This window comes from Alligator mississippiensis, chromosome 12, assembly GCF_030867095.1.
Source record: "Alligator mississippiensis isolate rAllMis1 chromosome 12, rAllMis1, whole genome shotgun sequence".
In the NCBI taxonomy this organism is placed as follows: domain Eukaryota; kingdom Metazoa; phylum Chordata; order Crocodylia; family Alligatoridae; genus Alligator; species Alligator mississippiensis.
This window is the reverse complement of record NC_081835.1, coordinates 34,379,678-34,399,009: the sequence shown is the minus strand read 5'-3', so window position 1 is coordinate 34,399,009 and position 19,332 is coordinate 34,379,678.

Genomic DNA, 19,332 nt, shown 5'->3' with positions numbered 1-19,332 from the left:
TTCTTTTGCTTGACATAACTGAATAAACTCTGCATGCCCTTTTTAAAATAAGTGTATGTGAAAAGATAAATGGTGAGGGAATGGCACAGAGACAGGAGAAGATTTAACTGTTTATGTAAGCAACAAGGTGCTAAATGTAAGTTATCAGTCAGTAAACTAATTAATGGATTGCTGAAGAATCCCTTTGAGGCCTAGGACACAAAGGAGATAACGAGGAGGAGGGAGACACACATCCTGCCAGATGGGCAGCAAGAACACTCCAAGGCTGAGATACCAACTTCTATGACCAAATTGACCTCAGGCTGAGAAGCTGAAAATGAATGAAGAATAACTGCAAAAACAGAAGCTGGTTATGGAAAAACCCCAAAGCACTGAAACAAAGGATGCCAATCCCTATAAATGAGGACTTTGAAAATGCCAAGTTGGGTGAATCTTTCCCTCACCTGCTGTTTTTTCAGAGTACAGGCATGTCTGTTCACCCTGTGCATATGTTCACCCTGCTCCAAGCTGCTATCTCCAGAATCTCTCTCATAATAACCACCCTGCCTGCTATCTGCATCTCCTCTCAATAAGGCCTGGGCCAGCCACCCAGTGCTATTATTGAACAACTGCTGCTGGTAACTATAATGTCTGAATGGAATGGTTGTTTTGTTTTTGTGTGTGCCTGTGTGTGATGATGTGTGTGATGATCTGTATGTGTCTATATGAGTGGTATGTCTGAAACACTATGTCTAATTCATGTAATCAATAAATGTGGCATTTTGCCTTATCCCCCTTTTATAAGGTCTTGCTCTTGATTTGATAAATTGGAATTTAAAGTAACAGTTTTCCCTGCCCAGAGAGAGGAAGGACAGCACACACTGCAGGGAGAGGGCTGTGTGATTCTGGCCACAGTGACTTACTCCCCTGAAGTCCGCTGGAGCTGTGGTTAGCTGCCAATGAGTCAGAGAAGTACTCACAGCCCGAGGGTTTGAGCTGGGGCTTTGGAGGGAGTGGACTGATTGTGAAGGGGGAAGAGACAGCCCACTCCAGCTTCCCCTATCACTCACCGTAGGAGAGCCTATGAACTGCAGCTACAGGCAGACAACGGGACAAGAAGCTCAGGCGCACTATTTCTGGAGCAGCATCAGTCTGCAAATCAGCAGAGAGAAGGGGCAGGATCTGGAAGGAGAGTGGGCCTATGTAAAGGCAGGTGAACAAGCATCTGGGGGAGAAGCCAGGGAGGGAGAGATAGCTGGGCAGTGAGGGAAAGGTCCAAGGCAGGGGGCATACTCCAGGAGGGGACACACCTGAGGAAGAGACCTCAGGAGAGGGGCCATGAAATGTTGCCGAGCAAGGCAGGAGGGCAGCACACAGTGCAGAGGCTGGTGGGAGCAGCTCATGTGGTGCAGCAGAGTTATGCCATGGGGGAATCCCAGAGGAGGGACAAAAGCCTATAGCAGAGCCAGGCAGCAGAGCAGTCAGTGACGCAGCATCACTGGGCAGTGGCAACAGGGAAGCTGTGCACAGCAGGGAGAAGACCAAAGCTATTGGAAGGCCAGAGAGACAGCAGGAGTGACCAGAACAGACACAGCCTCAGGTCAGATAGGGCCTAGGTGGGAAGGGGCAGCAACCCACTGGAGGGCACAGCAGGAAGTTGCTGAGGCCACCAACTACATCTCAGTAAAGGGGAAAGGATGAGAGGCACTCAGCCAGGGGGCCTGTGGGCCTGGGGATAATGACCACGGTGAGGTGGGGCACATCAGTGGACACTAATTGATTTTTATTAAAGTTCACTTTTGGCTTTTCTTTATAATAATGCTAGGACCTCGAGATTGAGGCAAGTTCAGTTGTAGTAATCTCAGTTTGTAATCAAGGCACTGTTTATGAGGAGCTGGCTGCTGGGGCGGTCTCATACCTACGAAGGCAGGACTTCCCAATGAGAAGGGATCATCTGTAGCTGAGACCTTGAGACATTGATGTCTGTTCCAGCCTTGGATCTGGTGAAGGTGGGGTAAAGCGAAGGTTGGAGCCCCATGAAGAAACCAAGGTGTGGTATCCAACAAGTCACCTGCCAGGAACTCTCCCCCAAGAAGAGAACATCAAGTCATGGCAGGTGAGCAGGAAAAGGTACTAGAACACACATGTGGTGCTAACTCAGGGTCTCACCCTGATGTTGCCAGGGGGTAGGGTGCTGGGCAAGAGGGGACACAAGCTCTACAACATGAACCAGCAATACTGGTCCACTCAGTCAGCTGCCTGAGGAGCATGTGAGTTTGCTTGTGGGGAAGCAAGCTCTGTTAGTGTGTGTGTGTGTGTGTGTAATTCAAGTGAGAGGTGTGCAGCTGTGAAAGTCCAGCCCAGTGTGTCACAGTGCTCAGACAAGGGGGCAAGACTTGGAGAACTAGCCCCAGTTCATTAGTGTGTGTGTGTGACCTGAAGGGAGAGGAACAGGCTGTGGGAGCCACACCCAGTGCACCCATGAGTTCACCCGTGGGAGAAGAGTACCTTCTTTAGCCTGCAGCCTGAGCTGCCCGGCCCACTGTGCAGCGAAACAGTTTCAATGAAATGGAACACTGCTTTGAAATGAAACAGAATTCAAAACAAAACACTGTCCCATCGAAATGGTGAAACACAAGTCGAAACTAAATGGTGCTGTTTCGCACAATCCTATTGGACAATAGCATTATGTCTGGCAGACAGTCCTTGTTTCCCCAAAGCCCAAGCAGTCTCTGCACCCAAGAACCCACTCAACTATTTTCTCCCCTCATCTCTGGGTATCTTCCTTTTCAGCACCTTCTCTCTATTATCTGTCACTGCCTCCTCACAGTGCCACTCTGCTGTATACGTTGAACAGCAAAATTAGTCCCTATATGAGATAATTAGTGGACACCAAGCTGAGGTCAATTCCAGAAATACATAAATTCCTGCAGCAAAACATTCTATAATGAGTTTCATAGTTTCATAGTTGTTAGTGGCTGGAAGGGACCTTACAGATCATCAGATCCAGCCCCCCCTGCACTTGGGCAGGAAAGACTGCTGAAATCAGATGACCCAAGCAAGATGGCTGTCAAGATGCTTTTTGAAGATCACCAGGGTGCATGACTGTATCACCTCTGGGGGGGAGAGTTTTCCAAACCCGCGGCACCAACTGGACACAGAACTCCAGCTCTGGTCTCACCAAGGCTGAGTAGAGAGGAAGGATGGCGTTCTTAAGCCTTGCTCAAGATGCCTTGGTAGATGCATGCCAGTGGCTGATTAGCTCTGCCAGCTACAGCATCAGATTGGTGCCTCATGTTAATTTTGTTGTCTATCATGACACGCAGGTCTCATTCAGATGTTGTGCTAGCACGTATAGCACTGCTGAGCCTGTAAGTGTGTTGAGGATTATTTCTCCCCAGATGGAGCACTTTACATTTCTCTGTATTAAATGACATCAGGTTGAGAGCCTTGAGAGCCTGTAAGTTTGACCTGTATTGCTAGCCTTTCTTTGAGCATGACCACACTCCCCCATAGTTTGGTGTCATCAGCAAACTTTGCTAGTTTGCTTTTAATACCCAAATCCAAATTGTTGAAAAACATGGTGAAAAGTACTGGTCCAAGTACTGAACCCAGAGGGATGCCAGTGGTTAGCCTCAGCCATGATGACTCAGTTCCATGAATTAATACTCTCAGTGTCCTACCACAGAGCCAGTTTCCTAGCTACTGGACTGTAAAGTAGTCGAGGACAGGTCAAAGGCTTTTTTGAAGTCCAGGTAACTGACATCAACCTCATTCCTCTCATCCAGGTGTTGAGTAGAAGGAATTGAGGTTGGTCTGGCATGACCTACCCATAATGAAGCCATGTCCTTCAGAATAGTGCCTTCTGCTAGTTGGTTTTTAATGGATTCTTCGATAAAATTGTCCAGGATTTTACCAGGGATTGAGGTCAAACTGACCCTGTAATTTCCTGGGCCCTTCTTTCTCCCTTTCTTAAAGATAGGCATCACGTTGACCTTCTTCCAATCTTCTGGGACCTCTCCCAAGCATCACAAGTCATGAGTAATGTGTGTCACAACAGATGGAACCAAGGTCCTGTCTGCAGAGCTGCAATGATTGCTACTTTGGACTAGAACACCCAGAAAACCCTGCAGCCCCAGGGCCCAGGTTAAAAAGAAGAAAAAGAAAGCAGGAGGAAAGTTTGCAGATGGAACCAGAAAAGGAGGAAATGTTTTGCTATACCTGCACATAGCTCTCAAGGCTTGGTCGTAGAATCATAGAAAATTAGGGTTGGAAAGAACGTCAGGAAGCCATTTAGTCCAACCCCCTGGTCAAAGCAGGACCATCCCCAACTAGATCATCCCAGCCAAGGCTTTATTTAGCCAGGTCTTAAAATATTCCAAGGACGGAGAGTCTGCAACCTCCCTGGGTAATCTGTTCCAGAGTTTTACTACCCTCCTAGTGAGAAAATTATTCCTAGTATCTATCCTAAACTTTCGTTGCTGCAACTTTAGACCATTGCTCCTTGTTATGTTTTCTGTTTTCTCCTCTTTGGAACCCTGCTTCAGGTAGTTGAAGGCTGCTTTTAAACCCCTGCTTAGTCTTCTGTTATCTAGACTAAATAAGCACAGTTCCTTCAGCCTCTCCTCAAAAGTCATGTGCCCCAACACCTGAGCCATTTTCACTGACCTCTGCTGGACTCTCTCCAATTTGTTCAAATCCTTTCTGTAGTGGGGGGCCCAAAACTGAACACAGTACTCCAGGTGTGGCCTCATCAGTGCTGAATAGAGGGGAACAATTACTTCCCTTGACCAGCTGGCAACATTCCTACCAATGCAGCCCAGTGTGCCATTAGTCTTCTTGGCAACAAGGGCACACTGTTGGCTCATATTCAACTTAATGTCCACTGTAACCCCCAGATCTTTTCTGAAGAGCTGCTGCCCAGCAAGTCAGTCCCCAGACTGTACCAGTGAACAGGATTGTTCCATCTTAAGTGAAAGACTTTGCACTTGTACTTGCTGTGAGATTTCTTTTGGCCCAGTCCTCCAATTTTTCTAGGTCTCTCTGAATCCTAGCTCTACCCTTCAGCATATCTACTACTCCCCCCAGCTTGGTGTCATCAGCAAACTTGCTAAGGGTGCACTCTATACCATTTTCCATATCATTGATGAAGATATTGAACACAACTGGCCACTGGGGACTCTAACGGATGCTGGCTGCCAACTAGACATCAAGCTATTGATTACTACCTGCTGAGCCTGATGCTCCAGCCAGATCTGTATTCACTTTGCAGCAGTGTTCCCTCTAAGCTGCATGGTGTGCATAGCTGCGCAGGTGTGCCTGGCAGTGCAGCATGAGCGCACCTGTGCAGCTGTGCACATTGCACAACTTAGAGGGAATGCTGCCTTGCAGTCCATTTATCTAGCATGTATTTCCTTAGCTTGCCTGCAAGAATGTTGTGGCAGATTGTATCAACAGGCTTGCTAAAATCAAGGTATGCCACATCCACAGAGCCAGTCATTTAATCATAAAAGGCAATCAGGTTGGACAGGCATGACTTGCCCTTGGTGAATCCATGCTGATTGTTCCTAATCACCTTCTTCTCCTTCAAGTGCTTAAAATGGATTCCTTGAACATCTGCTCCATGATTTTTACAGGGATTGAGGTGAGACTGGCCATCTGTAGTTTCCTGGATCCTCCTTTTTCCCTTTCTTATATATGGGCACTAGGTTTGCCCTTTTCCTATCACTCAGAACATCTCCCAATCTCCATGAGTTTTCAAAGATGATGGCCAGCAGCTCTTCAGTCACTTCAACCAACTCTCTCAGCACCCTTAGGTGCATCCCATCTGGCCCCATGGATGTGTATATGTCCAGCTTTTCTAAATAGTCCCTAACCTGCTCTTTCACCACCGTGGGCTGTTGATCTCCCCAGACTGTCCTGCCAGGTGCAGTAGTCTGAGAGCTGACCTTACCTGTGAAGACTGAGGTGAAAAAGACATTGAGTACTTCAGCCTTTTCTTCATTCACTGTCACTACATTGCCTTCCTCATTCAGTAAGGGATCCACGCTTTCCCTGATTTTCCTCTTGTTACTGACATACTAGTAGAAACCCTTCTTGTTCCCATTCACATCCTTTGCTGGCTGAAATTTCAATTGTGCTTTCACCTTTCTGACTTCATCCCTGCATGCCCAAAGCAATACTCTTATACCCATTCCCAGTTGTTTGTCCAAGTTTTCACTTAAACGCTTCCTTTTTGTGATTTAGTTTACTGAATAGTTCCCTGCTAAGCCAACCTTGTCTTCTGCCATACTTGCTAGTCTCCCTGCACATCAGGATGGTTTGTTCCTGAGCTCTCAGTAAGGTTTCTTTAAAGTACAGCCAGCTCTCCTGGACTTCTCTCCCCCTCAGTCTGGCTTCCCAAGGGATCCTGCCCATGAGTTCCCTAAGCAAGTCAAAGTCTGCTTTTCTTAAGTCCAGGGTCCTTATTTTGCTGCTCTCCATGCTTCCTTTCCTCAGGATCCTGAACTTAATCATCTTGTGGTCTCTGCTGTCCAAGTTGCCATCTACTAGTACATTCCCCACCAATTCTTCCCAGTTTGTGAGCAGCAACTCAAGAAGAGCATGGACCCTAGTTGGCTGCTCTAGGACTTGCACCAGGAAGTTGTCCCCAACACTCTCAAAAACTGCCTGGAAACTTCCTTGTCAGTCAGGACTGTATGGACTGAAGGATCCAGACTCATATGGGAGGGGCTGGGAGAGGGGAAGCTGCAGGCTGCTTCTGTTTGAGTATTGTGGGAATAAAAGCTTGTTTGGGGTCACCTCCAGAGGTGTTTGAGGGGGAGGTGCCACTGGCACCACTGCCTCTCTGGGCAGTCCAGAGGTGGAGGTGACAGTGAGGGAGAGGAGCCACAGGGCAGCCCAGGCACAGGCTCCAAGCAGCTACAGCAAGAAGCACCCAGCAGAGGTGAGGGAGAAATGGCTACTTTTTCCTCATGCCCAGCAGCAGCTGCTGCCAGGGCACCACTGCAGCTGCCCCTGCTCATCATGGGTGGGTGTTCTGGAGTGGGTGCAGGACTAGCCAGGATCAGGGCTGTAAGCACTGGTTTGGAGCTGGTCCACTACAGCTGAGGCAGGTCTGGCTCAGGCCTAGGCAGGGGCTGTGGGCACAGGTCTCTGCCAGTACCATGGGGCTGGTGTCAGTGGAGGTTGCCAGTGGCAACAGCAGCTTGAAGGTGCTATCACTGCCTGGACTGCTTAGAAATACAGTCTAGCCATGGAGCTGCCCCTGTCCTACTGCATGCCCAGGGGTGGTGGGATGCCCTATGGGCCAGGCAGTGCCTGGGCTAGGCTGGATAGAGGGACCCCCTGTGTGCCAGACAAAGTCCCTTCATGGGCCATATTTTGTCCACCCCTGTCTTAACCCCTGTTCCTTTTATGTATAGAAATGTCAACTCCCCCTTATTTTTTGTGCCAGTTACTGGGGCTGCAGAGTTGGCACTTCATCCTTCTTGGATATTCCATCCCTGCCATTAGAATACCTGCTCTTAAAGGAATTTTAAAAAATTGACTAGAATGTGAAATTGTCAGACAAATATCATTTATGCCATGGATAAGGATGTTCAAGACATGGACTAGGGTTTCTTATCCCATTACCTGGATGAGTTTGTCCTTAGGGGCACGTTGATTTATTATTTTGTGCAACTCCCTCTGTCTCTCAGCATTGCTTTCTCTCTTCCCTCCTTCTATTTAATTGCCTGCTGTCTGTAAGTCTTTTCATGGCATATAGTGAAGTGATCTGTGGCTCACTAAAACTTACTATCATAGGAAAGTAGGGCTGGAACAGATCTTACAAGGTTATTTAGTTTAGTCCCTTGCTCAAGACAGGATCATCCCTGACTAATCCATCCCAGCCAAGTATCTATTCAACCTGCTCTAGAAAAGTTTCAGGGACAGAGAATCCATAATTTCCCTTAGGTAGCCCATTTCAATGCTCAACCACCCTAATAGTCAGAAAGTTCTTCCTAATCTCCAACCTAAATTTCCTTTTCTGCAGTTTAAAGCTGTTGCTGCTAGTCCTGTCCCCTCTGGCCATAGAAACCCCATCTCCATCCTCTCTATAGTTGTCCTTCAGGCATTTGAAGCCAGTTATCAAATCACCACCTCAGTTTTCTCTTTTCAGACTCAATAACCTTAGTTCTTTCAGTATCTTCTCATAAGTCATGCTCCTCCAGCACCTGTTCATTTGTTGTCACAGCACTGGACTTTTTCCCAATCTTTCCATATCCTCCTCAAAGTGTGTAACTCAAACCTGGTCCAATACTCCAGGTGAAGCCTGAGTTGTGCTGAATATAGCAAAAGAATCATTGCCCTTAATTTGCAAGTGATGCCCTTACTAATATAACCAAGTATGCTGTTGGCTTTTTTGGAACATAAGCATAAGTGTTGGGTCATATTTAGCTAATGGTCTACTGCAGGGGTGGGCAAAATATGGCCTGTGGTCCAAATCCAGCCCACTAAGGAATTATCTCTGGCCTGTGGCAGGTCCCTTAGGCATGCCAGGCTCAGGTGCCAGGAGAAGCCTGTGCCATTGTGCACACAGGTGGTCTCACTGTCCCAGGTATTTGGCAGGGCAGCGGCAGTGTGGCAGCCAGATTTAGCTTCCCAGCAGTGCCCACAGTGGTGGCTCACTTTGCCTGGCTGCTGCTGTTAGTCCACCCATATCCACTGCTAGGGGTGCTAGATGGAGTGGGCGGGTCTCTATGGAGATGGGCCTGGGACCCCTACGGGCAGGGTGTGCTTAGCTGAGCAGATGGGATGGAGCAGTGGGCAGGCCAAGAGCAACATCCTGGAACAGCTTGAGCAGTTGGGGCTGGGCCCAGGGTCAGGATTGTGGGGCAGTGACAGAATGGGACTGGGCTGTGGGGCAGAACCATGATCCACTCCTCACACGACCCTGCCCATGGAACCAGCACCTATTACAGGCACATGCAGAGAGTGGATAGTGGCTCTTCCCTAGGCCCCAGTCCCATGCTGTTTCTGTCTTGCAATACTTGCCCTGGGTAGAGACTAATTGCATCAAGTGAGAGGTATCAAGTGGATTTCCCCAGGAGTCTGTTCTGTGTCTGGCATTGTTCAACTTCTTTATTAATGATTTTAGACAATGAGATTGAATGCATGCTTAGCAAATTTGTAAGTGATTCCAAGTTAGGTAGAGAGTTGCAGACACTCTAGAGGGCAGGGCTAGGATCCAGAATGATCTGGACTGATTGGAGACCACTTTTTCCAATCTATGTCAGATGAGATTCAGCAAGAACAAGTGCACCTGGGATGAAACCCTTTATGTACAAATAAACTATCTTGCCTTCTGCCCTCCTTTGGATGAGGGACAACAGAGAGCCCTTTCTCTTCCAGAGTTTGCTTGATGTGTTTAACAGTTCTTTGTTTCTTTATGGTCCATTACCCTTAATAGAGTATAGAGGCAACCCACACCCCAGTTTTGGCTCTAAATGTAATTCTTTCCCCGCCCTGTGTTTAAGCTAGCAGGAAAACAGAGGCTTCCAACACTATTATACCATGAACCCATTCGAACCAGAAATATTACAACAAAACCTTTTTGTCACAGGAAAATTCCTTACTAGTCCAACCAGTCATCCTTTCATGAATGCAGTTTTCACATGTATCATGGCATCTGGAGTTGTCCAAAGGGTATAAATGTGGATATGTACTGCTTTTGGATTCATGCAAGGTGCAACAAGATTGAAAAAGGAAGTTTTAATCTCTAATGTGTTGTGTGGCTCAAATCTGAGGGCAAGAGTACTGCTACAAAGTTTATGAATTCAAATTTTCATATTTTTGTTGAAATGTAATTCTTCATTATAAAAAAACAGATACAATTAAGCATGCAATTTATTGTGTAAATCACTGGGAGTTTTGCCCAAGTTGAAATAAAAGGAAAAAACATGTTCAAAAAAGGACTTAAGCAATAATTGTAGTATTGGGACTATTTATGTGCTTAAAGTTAAGCATTTTCTTAAATGCTTTGCTGGACTGGGATAAGCTGCTTAGGTTTTGAAGAATCTAATGCTGTTGCTCACTAAAAATGGGTTTACACAAAACAAAAAAACCCTACCCCAGTTGCACACTATACATTAGCAGAGTGGCTCTTTATTATCTAATAATCTTATCACTACTGTTTTCAGAAAAGACCGTCTTATACAATGTTGTATTTGCTTCTTTCTTTTTAATATCCAAAACCCAGAGAAAAAAAAATCACCACCATTTGTTTTGGGGCGGGGAGGCGGGGAGCAATTGTCTGCTAGTGAATGGGCTGCAGTGTTCTTGCAGTGATAGATTCATCCAATAAAGCTTGTAGGTTTGGTACACTTCTATGCTTAATGTTTGAGTGAGCATGGCCAGCTTCTGTGTAGCACAATTGTAACAGCTAGTCCTGTTTATCTACCAAACAAAAGATATGACTAAACACGAAATCTTAGTGTTTCTGAAGGGTAGGGGGAAAAAGGATCCTCATTGCCTTGGGCAAGTATAGATTATTTGTAACAAATGTAAGAGATTCAATAGAATTTATTTTTTGTTTAGCTCCTTTTCCATTAAAACCTGAGCAATTTTTAATTTAATTTAATTTTTTTGCAGGGAGCAGGGGTTGCAGTACAGAAATTACATGGTTACCTAGCCTGAATAAGATAAACTATTCATTGGATTTTCAAAAAGTTTTTCTTGATTTTGAAAAATGTTCATGTCTTATCTTTTCACTCATGCATAGCAGGCAACAGGCTTCTGTGTAGCTTTCAGATTCTGACTACATATAAATGTGATACAGAAAGTGGTATGGTTATACAGTTACAACTGAGAGAATGGACTTGCTTGCTATCAATGCACTGAATTAAATGAATTCTTCCATTGTCCTCACTGGCATTCACATCAGGCCTCAGTGTCTGAGGAAACCTATGCTGTTATGACTTGAACACTGGGATGGAAGAAAGAGGTGGTGAAGTCGCCATCTCTGACAGTCTTTTAAAGGAGAGCAGACAAATACCTCATTGAGCTCATTTGAGGCCAATTACTTCCTGCCCATGGTAGGGGACTGGACTTGATTTTATAGCAGGGACAAGCAATTATTTTGGGCGGAGGGCTGCTTACTGAGTTTTGGCAAGCTGTTGAGGGCTGCATGGGTAGCCCTGACCCTTAACAAGTGCCTCGTCCCCTGGTCCCCATCTTGGGACCAGAAATCCCACCCCTGACCTCTGACCAATGCCAGCAGAAGTCCCTCCCTTTGCCCCAGGAAGTACTCCTTTGGGGAAGAGGGTTTGCTATTTTAGAACCAGAAAAAAACCAAAAACAAATTATGTACTAAAATATCAAATACCCATAAAAGTATATTTTAATTCAATTTTAAAAACATATTTTTGTCCTGCTATGTGTGTGTTTCTGCTTTATATGTAGAATTGATTGCATAATAGCTCAAAATGCAGTCTTACTCTTGTTTAGTGTGTGGGGTGTTGGGGGGGTATGGGTGGGTGGGTGCATGTGGGGTTTGTGGATGTGTGTGTATATGGTATTCGTGGGATGTGTGATTGTGTGTGGAGGAGGGTGTGGCTGTGGGGTTTGCAGGAAGGGTTTGAGGGTATCTGATATGTGCATGGGAGCACCCATGCACTCCCCCCTGAGCTGGTCAGCACCCGCCCCTGCTCTGCAATAGCCCAGAGCCTGAGGGCGAGCTGCCAGTGGGCTGCTGGGCCCCTGGTGTGCAGGGAGACCTGGGCCTTCCTCTCCCTGATGTGGTGTTGTGCCCTGGGGCTGGCCATGGGGGAAGTCAGCCAGACCCTGGAGGATGATAAGTACATTTCACATAACATTGAATAATATTCTTTTTTCGCATTTACAGGTATATTACATGATGACAGGAAGTGATTATCAAGTTATTAGTCTATGGAAAAAGAATAATAATCCCCCTTATTTTCTTTTAGCAACCTTCAGTTCTGCATTCCATGAACTTTTTCCTGTTAGATCAGCATTTAGGGAAGAAAGAAAATGATTTTCATCTCTAAGGCTGAGCTTCCTTTCTCTTTGGGTTGCAAATAATGTTACTTCTTGGCAAGATGGCTGCCAGAAGACACAGCCCCCAAAAAGTCATTCTGATGTAACAGGGGTGTAGGTTGTAGCCGTGTTGGTCTAAGGACATAGGCAGAAAAGGTTCCTTGGGTGAATTTGATATCTTTTATTAGACCAACCCAAATAGTTGGAGAATAGTGATTAAGCAAGCTTGCGGGTTCAAAAACCCTTCGTCAGGCTAAGGAAGTTTCAGCAGTTGGTGTTCCTTAATTACAAAATATTACCTCTATACACCATGAATCAAGCCCTGCCATCATCTGCTATGGGTGTGGAAGATCTTAAGAAGGACTACCATGGACCTCCCTCTCCCCTCCTCCTCCATGGCCTTTGGATCTGACCCTAGGGGTGGCATTCTATTATTTCCTGATCATTCAAATGGTCATTTTTTGGTTATTCAAGGGGCATTTTTGGTGCTTTCACACCCAGTGGTATTTTCTTTCTGGAAATGTAGTCCTGTATATAAGATGACTAGGTAAACATGCAGACTGGTAGTAATGAAAGAAGAAAGACACACCTCCATAACTCAGTGTCTTAGGTACTTATCCAGAAAGCTGGTGGCTCCATTATTTTTAGGCCCTGGTCATACAGAGGGGGGTTGAACTTGGCTCTTCCTGACTTTCAAGTGCTACACTGACTACAATGTCAGTGATCAGACAAAAGAAAAAGAGGACTTTCTCCATTGCTACTTTGGAAGCTGACACCTTGGGCAGCCATGAGGAAGGCATTTGGAGCCAAGAGGAAAGGTCCATCTCTGAATGTATGCAACTCAGTGAGGAGGCTGCTCGTCTGGAACACTGGGGGGCCCTGCATTTTATCTTGAGACCTTTCTCAAGTGAGGCAGAAGCTTTCATCTGTATAGCCCACCTGTACATACTTTCCCCCCGGAGGGCTGTTTTCATGGTTCATCTTACAAGGGAGTACCAGAAACGGCACTGAAAAATATCCAACATGTGGTATGTTAATTAGATTACTGTGCTTCAAAGTGGGAGAAGCACTAGTGAAAACCTGCCTGGGTGAGGGGAACATAACATCCAGGACCTCTAACATCCCAGGCAAGTATCATAGCTCCCTATTGGTCAGTGGAGTGGCTAAAGGAGTACACAAACACATGGCCTTTTTCTGTTCCTGAGACCAAGTCTGGTAGTCACAGGTTCTGGATGAATCCTTTTTCAGATGTTAAATCTGCTATGTATCCGCAAGGGTTATATGGATGGGGTGTGGCCTCTATGGCACGAGCTTATTCAGCGCACATACACAGTCTTCCGTGTGTGAAGGGCTACGTGTCCAGGAATAGAATGTTCTTGGACACATGTGACATCTTTGCAAGTGCTCTGGGCGTGGTGGGGAGGGGTGCTTTAATTAGAATGGCTTCTCTAATTAAAGTGCCCACAGGATCATGTGTATTCAGTGTCCTGATCTTCAAAATGGCAGTAAGGGTGCTTTATCTAAAGGTTGTTCAACAAGCTTTAGTTAAAGCACCCCAGCTGCCATTTTGAAGCATGGGGACATTGAATACATGAGGCACCATTGCTGCTAGTGTGCTAATTAGCATGTCCCAGCAGACTTGATAATTGAGTCTCCTCCAACTCGTTGCAATTACAGCACATTGGAGCTGATGTCCCACATGTTTACAGACACCCACAGGTATTAGAAACATCCCATAAATTACTGAGGGGGAAAGGCCACTTAGACAACAAGGAAAGTACAGAATAGCTGAAATGATAAAGGATTCCCTAAGACTATACAGGGAGATCTCCATTCAGAATATACCATGAATACATAATGAGAAGAAACACACCCACAATCTTGATCTTTCTTTGGGCCTAGAAACATCAACCTATGACTTATCCCAAATCAAATAAAAATGTACATAAAGGAAAGGCTGATGTTATGGTGGTATATTTAAATAATGATGGTTCCTGGATCTACCTGACCAGGAAGGAAAATTCTTAGGCAGATGGGTACCCCATGCAAATAATTCACAAGGACCCTGGGCAGTATAAAAGATTATGAGTGCTAATTTTCTATCAGGGTAACTGAGAACTTCTCAGTCATTCTGGTTCTTGATGAAAGAAAAGCCAGCCAGCCTGAACTGAAGGGCTCCCTGCTTTGTGCCTTCCTGAAAATGGTACCTTCAATAACTGCATGTTCTGTGTCTGCCTAAAGCTTGTCTTAGAGTGGATAGTCAGAACTGTATGCAGAATGGTCACTGCAGTTAGTGGTAGATGTAATGTCCAGCACACTGTGGTAAAGCTGGTCTCCCCAGTAGCACCATGTCAAGTTTGCCAGCTGATAAAAAGATCAGCTTTATACCTTTTGTTTGATTTGTTTGATAATAGCTATTGCTATCTAAGAGTAAATGCAAGTCATTATTTTTTTGTAGCAACCTATGATTTTCTCTTTGTTAAGCCCTTTAGATTGCATGCCCAAGGATCTTGTACACAAGTCAGCTGTTTCCCTCAGTCAGACAATCAAACTGCTTCCAGGCACTTGAGCTCTGAACATCAGTTACCTAGCAACTGAGAAGGCAATCCAGGAACCTAAGCTGTACTCTTGCCACACTCTTATTGTAAACCTGTCATGGACTCAAACACTCTGTTAACTTAACCCTTTCTATGGAGGCAGAAGACTAGAGTGACATGAGTGCATGTTTCCAGAAACAAAACATCTCAATGCACTGCTGGGCTTAAAGACTTGCAGATGTGTTTAAAATGTATTAGGTCCACACTACACATGCAGATAAAGGTGCCATGGGATCCACACAATTTTGTCTCCTACCATGTGACACCTGAAGTAGGCTCCTGCAGCTGGGAGTCCCCTCTGCTGAGGACCAGGTCCAAGGGTCCTGTCTGATGTGGGGACTTGCTGCAATCTCCCAGAACTGCGGTTGCATGGAGCACCCCATGGATGGGAGACTGCAATGGCTAGGAGATCACACTGTGTGGAGCACCCCTGTAGCTGAGACATTGCAGCAGCTGCAGTCTTTTAGCTGTAGACTACCTACATGTGCCAATTCAAGCTGGATGGAAATGAGCTATAATGTTTTTACATATTTTTAACAATAACTTTATAGCTGGTTGGATATTTTTTACAGCACAATAGTTAATCTGCACATGTAGCCATGCACATGTAGCTAGTCTAAATTTATTGCATAATTAATAAGGTAATTGTGTAACAGATGTGTAAGGGGGCCTATGTCTCATCAAATACTGGGCATTGTAACTACCATGATATATGCATTAGGAAATGCATTTTGGTCAAACACTCACAGGATTAAATATCCAAGTGCACCTGGAGACCCGTAGCCCAAACTAAGTCTGTCTTGCATAGCTGCAACTATTTTAAAATGTTTTTAGGGGGAATCCCTGTGTATGTGTCAGTCACTAATTTTCCTCTCTCAGGCTAAGATCTACAAGGGTCTTTTCATTTTCTAGTTATCCTGGATCCAAAGGCATAGAAATGACTTAATCTTATGTGCCTTCCATCTCTTTCAACCAAGTTCACCAAGCCAAAAGGTACAGATGAATATCCAACCTATCCAATGAAACCAAGCCAATTTATGCCAGTTTTGGACCCAGTCCTCTGTGTCCTCATAAGTCCCTAAACCAAGCTTTCTTCTTGTACTTAGTTACCTTCAACTTCTTCTGCTTCCCCACAATGCAGTTCAGTTCCTCATGTAACAGCCCCATGTAGATCAGATACCTGGGTCAGGTTGCCTGATTCCCACAATAGGTCCCAGGGAATTTATTTCCAAATTTGACTGGTTTGGTTCTGTTGTCACACAAGTTGTATATAAATTTGGCTTTGAATCTGTAATTTCCTAGCTGTCAAACAAGCACCGAACCTTGCTAACCTCATCACCAGGTACAAACTTCCTACGGCCCAAAACACACTAACTGGATCCAGACCGTGCCATGACAATAAATGTAAGACTTGCCTATGTATCTCCACCATCCCCCACAACAGAACCACAGAATTACTACACCCCACAATAGAACCATCAGCATTATGAATGCCATGTGCCCCTGGAGGCTGGGGAGGAGGGGTACAGTGAGCTTCCACACTGTTGGCAGCGGCAGAATGGTGGCAGCAAGCGATGAGCTCCCATAGGCAGCCATGGCACTGTCAGCAGTGGGGCGGGGGGGGTGGCAAGCACTGACCAGTGGTCAGCGACAGCCCGCAGACACCACCGGCAGCATTGGCAGCAGCCAGCTGTGATCAGGGACTACCCACAGATGCCACCAGCAGTGTCAGCGGTGGGGCAGGGGAGTGGTGAGTGGAGGCCACCTGCAGGCACCACCAGCACCTTTGTGGAGAAGGTTCACTGCTTAGTTCAGGGGGTGCATACGCACCCACGTGCACCCCCTATGCATCGCCAATGATCAGCATTCCTGGATCTTACAGCTGCACCTCCAGAAATGTAATATAACTCATCCAGTGCACTAAATGCCCTGATGGAAAATATTTAGGAGAGACCAAACAACAACCGTGCACCAGAATGAATGCACACTGGAAATCTATTCAAGACAAGAATACCTAATTACCTGTGGGGGCACATTTCTCACATGAAAATCACTCTCTCTCCAATCTCTTAGTTATAATCCTCAAAGGGAATTTACAAACCACTTTTCACAGATGAGCCTATGAATTTACCTTCCTCAACCTCCTAGATACAAAAAATCATGGACTAAATATAGACATTGGATTTATGACACATTATAACCTGCCTAACATCTGACTCCCCAGTTACCTCACCACTATTTACCATCTACATTAATTCCCCCTTCCCCTTCCCCTCTCCTAGCCTGTCTCTCATCCACTGACTCCTTAATTTACATCTTCACTTATTGCCTTTCCTGCATGCATACCAGCCTCTGGCTTCTTTACTACTTTCTTTGAGAGCAGTCTTCAAATACTTGAAGGGCTGCCATAAAGAAGATGAACACCTTTTCTTTCTTGCTGCAAAGACTAGGACATTGACCAATGACTTGAAGTTGCAGCAAAGTAGGTTTTGATTGGATATCAGCAAAAAAAAATCTTCATCCTTAGATCAGTGAGACAGTGAAATAGACTGCCTAAGAAAACTGTGGCCTGTTCACTGGAAGTGGTCAAGAAGAGGTTGGAAGTTCCGTTGCTTTACCTGTGGCAGGCTAAGGTGATATGGTGCTGTGTCAGGGTTAACTGTAGTTTTGCTAAGGGGTTAATCAATGAGTTTGTATAGGAATGAACCCACCTCAGGGCAGGATGTTGGACTAGATGATCTCTGGAGGTCCTTTTTCTAGTCCTAATTCTGTATGATTTTATGTTCCCCAGAGGCACAGACATAGGAGGAGACAAGAAGGATCACTACCTCTCACAAATCTAAGCCTATTGATAACCAGTCCTTGTGCCCCACCCACAGGCCAGGACTTCCCACTGCAGTCCTAAAAGCCTGCCCTGAGGAGAGAAATCTTCATCCCCCAAACAGCTACACCTACCTCTCCTTCTCAGAACAGCTTCTGCCCATACCTTAAACTTCCTTCTGCCATTTCATCCATACCCAGATGAGGCCCCAAGCCTCAATGCTGGGCACATTTGCACACACATTCTCCCCATCTCTAAGCCAGCTCTACAAAACACCCCTTCCACACTGAAGTCTCGGAGTTCCTACTCTGGTTTTAGGACATTGTCCATTCCAGAAGACTCTGGGATATTAAATCAAGAGCAACCCCTCTCAGCCTCACAGGGTTTCAAGCATTTCACCTCAGGATGAACACTATGGTGTAGGATTCCAGATATTTTAATCCCTTAGGATAGAAAAGGGTGATTGACATGGACTGTGAGGGGGTACAGGTTTCATCTCTTTAAGGGAGGTGAGGACTCTCCTCCTGGGATCTCCTGAGCATATTTAGCAACTGCTACTGTCCTTTCAGTGGCAGGGCATTAACTGTGCCCTGTAGGGTAGGACTGTGGGAAGTTAAAGGCTATTTTTAGTGTTTTGCACATTTATACTTGAAAGTTGTATGAGTCTCCCCGACCCAATGGCCCCCCAAGTTTAAGAATAGGTTAGACAGACATTTGTCTAGTGTGACTTAGACAGGGATGATCCCATCTTGAGCAGGGGGCTGTACTAGATGACTTCCTGAGGTCCCTTCCAGCCGTACTTTCCCATAGCTAATCCAGCTGTTCAGTTGCCCATGCCAAAGTTGTTGGAAATGCATTGAAGGCTATCAGGAGTTGTCAAAATCACCAATGGTGGTAGAGTCACCATCCCTGGTGGTGTTCAAAAGGTGGTTGGACAAGCACCTTGTTGAGCTTGTTTGAGCCCAATTACCTCCTGCCCATGGCAGGAGACCAGACTTGATGATTTTACAGGTCCCTTCTGGTTCTTCTATTTTATGATTCTATGATTTTATGAAAATCAGATAGCAATTCCCACCCACTTCAATGATAACAGTCTCCCTGTTGTTGGAGACTTGTCTTGGGAGTGACAGAGTATCAGACTATGGTCCTGAACACAGGGCCTTGGCCTGTACAGATCAGCCCCTCCCCATGGTCTGCCCCCTCTCCAGCTTACCATCTAGGCTGAGCAAAGCTTGCCAGAAACCTCCATCTGGGTCTGGCCACCCATCTACCCTGTGCCATCAGGTTGCTGGCCAGGGTCACCTGATTCTTCATTCCCTCCCATATAAACTCCTGACCCAGAAAAGGAGGGGTCTGGGAAACAGGACTCAATGTCTACCCATATTGCCTTGATGTTCCTTATGGCTTGTGCCTCTGCCTGCTCTCTGATCTCCTGTATACTGATCACTCCTCCCAACCCTGGTTGGCCCTTCAAACTCCAAGTGACCACCCCCCCCCCCCGACCTGGCATGACACAGAGTCCATTTGGTTTAGACCTCTGTAAAGTTGAACATGGTCATTTTTAAGTTCTGCTGTTGCTTCTCAGCAATATCAGTCCTAAGGACAGTCCATTCCCACCAGTCAGCACTTGTCTCCAGGGCCTATATGCAGCAGTACATAGTCTGCAACTGGTCCCTCAGAAGGCCATCCACCATGAAGTCCCTTACATTTTCCTCCTGTGGTGTGTAGTTCTTGCACATGCAGAGAATACAAGCTCAAAACTTTTTGAGCTGTGCTACATGCTACAGTGTGGCAAGTGGCAGATGTACTAGAAGATAGTAAGCATGGCCAGGTAACCAAAGACTGAAGAGTGATACAACAATATCAGTTCCAGCACACTATCATGTATTTTAACAAGGA